Source organism: Triticum dicoccoides, chromosome 4A (genome assembly GCF_002162155.2).
Source record: "Triticum dicoccoides isolate Atlit2015 ecotype Zavitan chromosome 4A, WEW_v2.0, whole genome shotgun sequence".
Classification (NCBI taxonomy): Eukaryota; Viridiplantae; Streptophyta; class Magnoliopsida; order Poales; family Poaceae; genus Triticum; species Triticum dicoccoides.
This window is the reverse complement of record NC_041386.1, coordinates 622,514,223-622,520,222: the sequence shown is the minus strand read 5'-3', so window position 1 is coordinate 622,520,222 and position 6,000 is coordinate 622,514,223.

Here is a 6,000-nt window from a genome sequence, read left to right as displayed (position 1 = left end):
AGTGGATCACTGGATAGCGGTCAAGAACATCCTGAAATACCTGAAAAGGACTAAGGATATGTTTCTCATATATGGAGGTGACAAAGAGCTCATCGTAAATGGTTACGTTGATGCAAGCTTTGACACTGATCCGGACAATTGTAAATCGCAAACCGGATACGTGTTTACATTAAACGGTGGAGCTGTCAGTTGGTGCAGTTCTAAACAAAGTGTTGTGGCTGGATCTACATGTGAAGCGTAGTAAATAGCTGCTTCGGAAGCAGCAAACGAAGGAGTCTAGATGAAGGAGTTCATATCCGATCTAGGAGTCATACCTAGTGCATCGGGACCAATGAAAATCTTTTGTGACAATACTGGTGCAATTGCATTGGCAAAGGAATCCAGATTTCACAAGAGAACCAAGCACATCAAGAGATGCTTCAATTCCATCCGGGATCTAGTCCAGGTGGGAGACATAGAGATTTGCAAGATACATACGGATCTGAATGTAGCAGACCCGTTGACTAAGCCTCTTCCACGAGCAAAACATGATCATCACCAAAGCTCCATGGGTGTTAGAATCATTACTGTGTAATCTAGATTATTGACTCTAGTGCAAGTGGGAGACTGAAGGAAATATGCCCTAGAGGCAATAATAATGTTATTATTTTATTTCCTTATATCATGATAAATGTTTATTATTCATGATAGAATTGTATTATCCGGAAACATAATACTTGTGTGAATACATAGACAAACCAAACGTCACTAGTATGCCTCTACTTGACTAGCTCATTAATCAAAGATGGTTACAATCATAGACATGTGTTGTCATTTGATTAACAGGATCACATTATTAGGAGAATGATGTGATTGACATGACCCATTCCATTAGCTTAGCACCCGATCGTTTAGTATGTTGCTATTGCTTTCTTCATGACTTATACATGTTCCTATGACTATGAGACTATGCAACTCCCGTTTGCCGGAGGAACACTTTGTGTGCTACCAAACGTCACAACGTAACTGGGTGATTATAAAGGAGCTCTACAGGTGTCTCCAAAGGTACATGTTGGGTTGGCGTATTTCGAGATTAGGATTTGTCACTCCGATTGTTGGAGAGGTATCTCTGGGCCCTCTCGGTAATGCACATCACATAAGCCTTGCAAGCATTTCAACTAATGAGTTAGTTGCGAGATGATGTATTACGAAACGAGTAAAGAGACTTGCCGGTAACGAGATTGAACTAGGTATTGAGATACTGACGATCGAATCTCGGGCAAGTAAAATACCGATGACAAAGGGAACAACGTATGTTGTTATGCCGTCTGACCGATAAAGATCTTCGTAGAATATGTAGGAGCCAATATGAGCATCCAGGTTCCGCTATTGGTTATTGACCGGAGACGTGTCTCGGTCATGTCTACATTGTTCTCGAACCCGTAGGGTCCGCACGCTTAAGGTTTCGATGACAGTTATATTATGAGTTTATGAGTTTTGATGTACCGAAGTTAGTTCGGAGTCCCGGATGTGATGACGGACATAATGAGGAGTTTCGAAATGGTCGAGACATAAAGATTGATATATTAGACGGCTATATTCGGACACCGGAAGTGTTCCGGGTGATTTCGGAGAAAATCGGAGAGCCGGAGGGTTACTAGAACCCTACCGGGAGAAGTAATGGGCCATATGGGCCTTAGTGGAGAGAGAGAGAGGGGTAGCCAGGGTGGGCCGCGCGCCTCCTCCCCCCTGGTCCGAATTGGACTAGGAGAAGGGGGGCGGCGCCCCCCTTTCCTTCTCCCTCCCCACTTCCTTCCCCCTCCTAGTAGGAGTCCTACTCCTACTAGGAGGAGGACTCCTACTGGCGCGCCAATAGGGGCCGGCCGGCCTCCTCCCCTTGCTCCTTTATATACGGGGGCAGAGGGCACCCCTAGATACACAAGTTGATCCACGTGATCATATTCTTAGCCGTGTGCGGTGCCCCCTTCCACCATAATCCTCGATAATATTGTAGCGGTGCTTAGGCGAAGCCCTGCGACGGTAGTACATCAAGATCGTCACCATGCCGTCGTGCTGACGGAACTCTACCCCGACACTTTGCTGGATCGGAGTCCGGGGATCGTCATCGAGCTGAACGTGTGCTAAAACTCGGAGGTGCCATAGTTTCGGTGCTTGATCGGTCGGGCCGTGAAGACGTACGACTACATCAACCGCGTTGTGCTAACACTTCCGCTGTCGGTCTACAAGGGTACGTAGATCACACTCTCCCCTCTCGTTGCTATGCATCACCATGATCTTGCGTGTGCATAGGAAAATTTTGAAATTACTACGTTCCCCAACAATCACCCCCCTAGTTGTACGGCTCTGCAGAGTTACCATCGAGTGCCGAGGGTGGAACCTCTTACATCACTCCTGATGAGATCTCTGTAGTGTAGCTATACGGTCGAGGTCATCGAGGGTGATTTCCTCCTTAACCACTTTCATTACGGCTCTGTCGTGCAACCCCTCAAGTGTGAACCTCGAGGGTGGATCCTCTTACGTTCACCTTGATGATAACATCGAGTGGAATTCACCGGGGGTGATTCCTCGGGTTTTCCCCTTGGTGTTAGACACACAGTTACTATGGTTACTATGACTTTGCACTGAGCCATGTTACTAAAGACGGGTCGGCCCTAAGAGGTACCTGCGCGAGCTTAATAGTGAGTGATGTGGAGACGGGTTGACCTGGAAGGTGCCTGCGAGATACTTACGAGGCGTGGCCGGGCATTCTTAGCCCTTGCCGCAAGTACCGCGTGCTCGTTACCGCGTGCTCCTAATCCACTACGATTTGGATATTTGATCCGAGGGGCCTCTGTCCTGATAGCACTAACCATCACGTGGGCATAGTATGGGCGTTTTGCGTCGTATACATCAGCCGAAGCTTAATAGATGTCAGCGACTGAGCGGCGCGCGCCGGGTTGGACTGCGTAAGCTCCTGCCTTGTTGAAGGAGGTAGCTAGGTCTGCTCACCGGCCGCGTACGCAAGATGCAGGAGTTCCCGAGGAGATGGCCCATGACCCCTGGGGGCATAGGTTTAGTCCGGCGTGCTGGCCTCTCTATTAAGCCTAGGTCAGGTTGCGGCGTATTGTTTGGCCGAGGCCGGGCATGACCCAGGAAAGTGTGTCCGGCCGGAGTTAATCGAGCGTGGTGGGTAAGTTGGTGCACCCCTGCAGGGAAGAAAACATCTATCGATAGCTTGTCCTACGGTAACGGACACTTGGAGTTGTATCCCGATCGATACAACTAGAATTGGATACTTATGATGAGAACTGGATGGTGATGAGAATTGGAATGTGTTGACACTTGGATAGTATGGCTCTGGGATTGCTTTCTCACAGGGAGTCGAGAAAGGATCTGTGGCCGAGGTTGATAACACTTCTACTACTTTACTTTATGCTACTCTACTCCCTCCTGTTGCTGCAAGATGGTTGTCGGTGTCAAAACCGGCGGATCTCGGGTAGGGGGTCCCGAACTGTGCATCTAGGCCGGATGGTAACAGGAGGCAAGGGACACGAAGTTTTACCCAGGTTCGGGTCCTCTCGATGGAGGTAAAACCCTATGTCCTGCTTGATTAATATTGATGATATGGGTAGTACAAGAGTAGATCTACCACGAGATCAGAGAGGCTAAACCCTAGAAGCTAGCCTATGGTATGATTGTGTTGTCCTACAGACTAAAACTCTCCGGTTTATATAGACACCGGATAGGGTTAGGGTTACATAGAGTCGGTTACAATGTTAGGAGATCTACATATCCGTATCGCCAAGCTTGCCTTCCACGCCAAGGAAAGTCCCTTCCGGACACGGGACGAAGTCTTCAATCTTGTATCTTCATAGTCCAGGAGTCCGGCTGAAGGTATAGTCCGGCCATCCGGACACCCCCTAATCCAGGACTCCCTCAGTAGCCCCTGAACCAGGCTTCAATGACGACGAGTCCAGCGCGCAGATTGTCTTCGGCATTGCAAGGCGGGTTCCTCCTCCAAGTACTTCATAGAAGATTTTGAACACAAAGATAGTGTTCGGCTCTGCAAAATAAGTTTCCACATGTTTCCATAGAGAGAATAATACACACAAATCTAATCTGCTGACGTATTCCATAGTGTGACATCACGCCACGGCCAAGCCTTTATTCGAATTGTTTTACTGTCCCATCTCAGCGTGTTATGCGAGGCGGTTTCCTTGGCACGTCTTGTTAAAGCAGAGATCGTGTCCCCTTATTCCGGGATTCTCATCAATACGGGCGTGGGTAACCCAACCGCTTCTAGGACTCCTAGACTATAGGCAAGTCCAAACGGCCACGGAGAGGACGCTTGATATTCACCCTCTTTATAAAGGGACAAGGTTTTTACTTTTTCCCTCCCGTGCTCAATCGAATCCTTCCCCCACCTCAAGTTCAAACACCCAAGGTTCAGGTCAGGTGCTCCGAACCCTCAATCATGTCTGGATCTAGCCTTCAAGGCCAATGGATGCCTTCCTCCGTCACGGAAGAAGACATCAAAAAGTTGAGGGAGGCCAGATATCTGACCGCCGAGGTTTTGCATCGGCTGCCCGTGCGAGGGCAGGCCATCCCCACCCCCGAACCCAACGAGAACGTCGTGTTCGTCTCCCACTTCCTCCGAGGTCTAGGCCTTGCTCTGGATCCTTTCGTTAGGGGTTTGATGTATTATTACGGGCTAGATTTCCATGATCTAGCTCCGGACTCCTTTCTTCATATCACGACATTTATTGTCGTGTGCGAGGCCTTCCTCCGGGTTACCCCTCACTTCGGCCTGTGGCTCAAGACTTTTGAAGTAAAGCCGAAGATGATCGAGGGGCAACATGCAGCGTGCGGAGGTGCCTCAATACGCAAGATGACGGGAGCCCCCTGGCCCAAAGGTTCCATTCCAGAGGTGTCTGAATTGTAGCAACATGAGTGGTTCTACATCACGTCTCCTAGAAGTGCCAAGTGGGCGGCTGCCCCTGTTTTCTGCTTGGGCCCTCCACCACAACTGATGTCATGGATCAGCAGAGGTTTGAGCTGGGGTCCAGCCAAGGACGTGCCTATTCTGTAAAGCCGCATTCGAGATCTCTTCAATGGAGATTTTAGTTTGGTTGCGGTAATACAAGTTATGCTGGTTCGTCAAGCCCAGCCTTGCAAATGCCGGCCCCTTCGCTTGTGGGAGTTCAATCCCGAAGGACCGCGTGTCATTCGAAATTTCCTCGGCCTAACGCACGAGGAGATGTACAAGTCATTCTTCGGACCTCAGGTAGAGTGTCCGGAAATCACCGAGGACGTGGGCCTGAGCAGTAACCGCACCGCCGAACAGGTAAGGAATCTTCCGGCTGAACATACTATCTCTCATTTGTTACGAAGTTATCTCTGAGAGTTCGCTTTTTGACCAGGACTGGCTAACAAAGGCGAAGTTGATTCGGTGTTCGGCCCCCCTCCCTGAGGGTTTGGAAAATCCAGTACTGGAAAAGATGCTCCAGGTCGCACCCTGCCCGAAGCCCTTGAGGGAAGATACGGGGGAGGATAATACGGGCGGACGCGGGCCCCCAACGCTGCCCATTCTAACCGAGGGAGCGAGCGTCTCCATGAAGGAAGACGACCGGAGGAGGAAAATGACTGCGCCCGGGGATTCGTAAGCCGAAGCTTCCAAACGGGAGAAGAAGTCTCCCACAGAGGGTCCTACCTCGGGGGGTGCTTTTGCCGCACTAAGTCCGCGGGGGGATCAATCCTCCAGTGAGTCGTAAGTGACCCGAAATACTTTAATAGTACAGATATGTTGTCTTTTTCTTCTGAGAAAATAACCACTGCATATATCTTTGCAGTTCGGGCCTTAGCCCCTCTCAAATGAGTTCGTTTTCGGGGGATCTTCTTCCAGAGATGATGGAGAGCGAAACGCCTCCTCCGAACTACTCCGCTCCAGAAGCGGGCGACCCCGAAGTGTCGTCGCGGAGGGCCTCTCCGAATCCGGTGAGGCCAAAAGATAATCCCATTGAC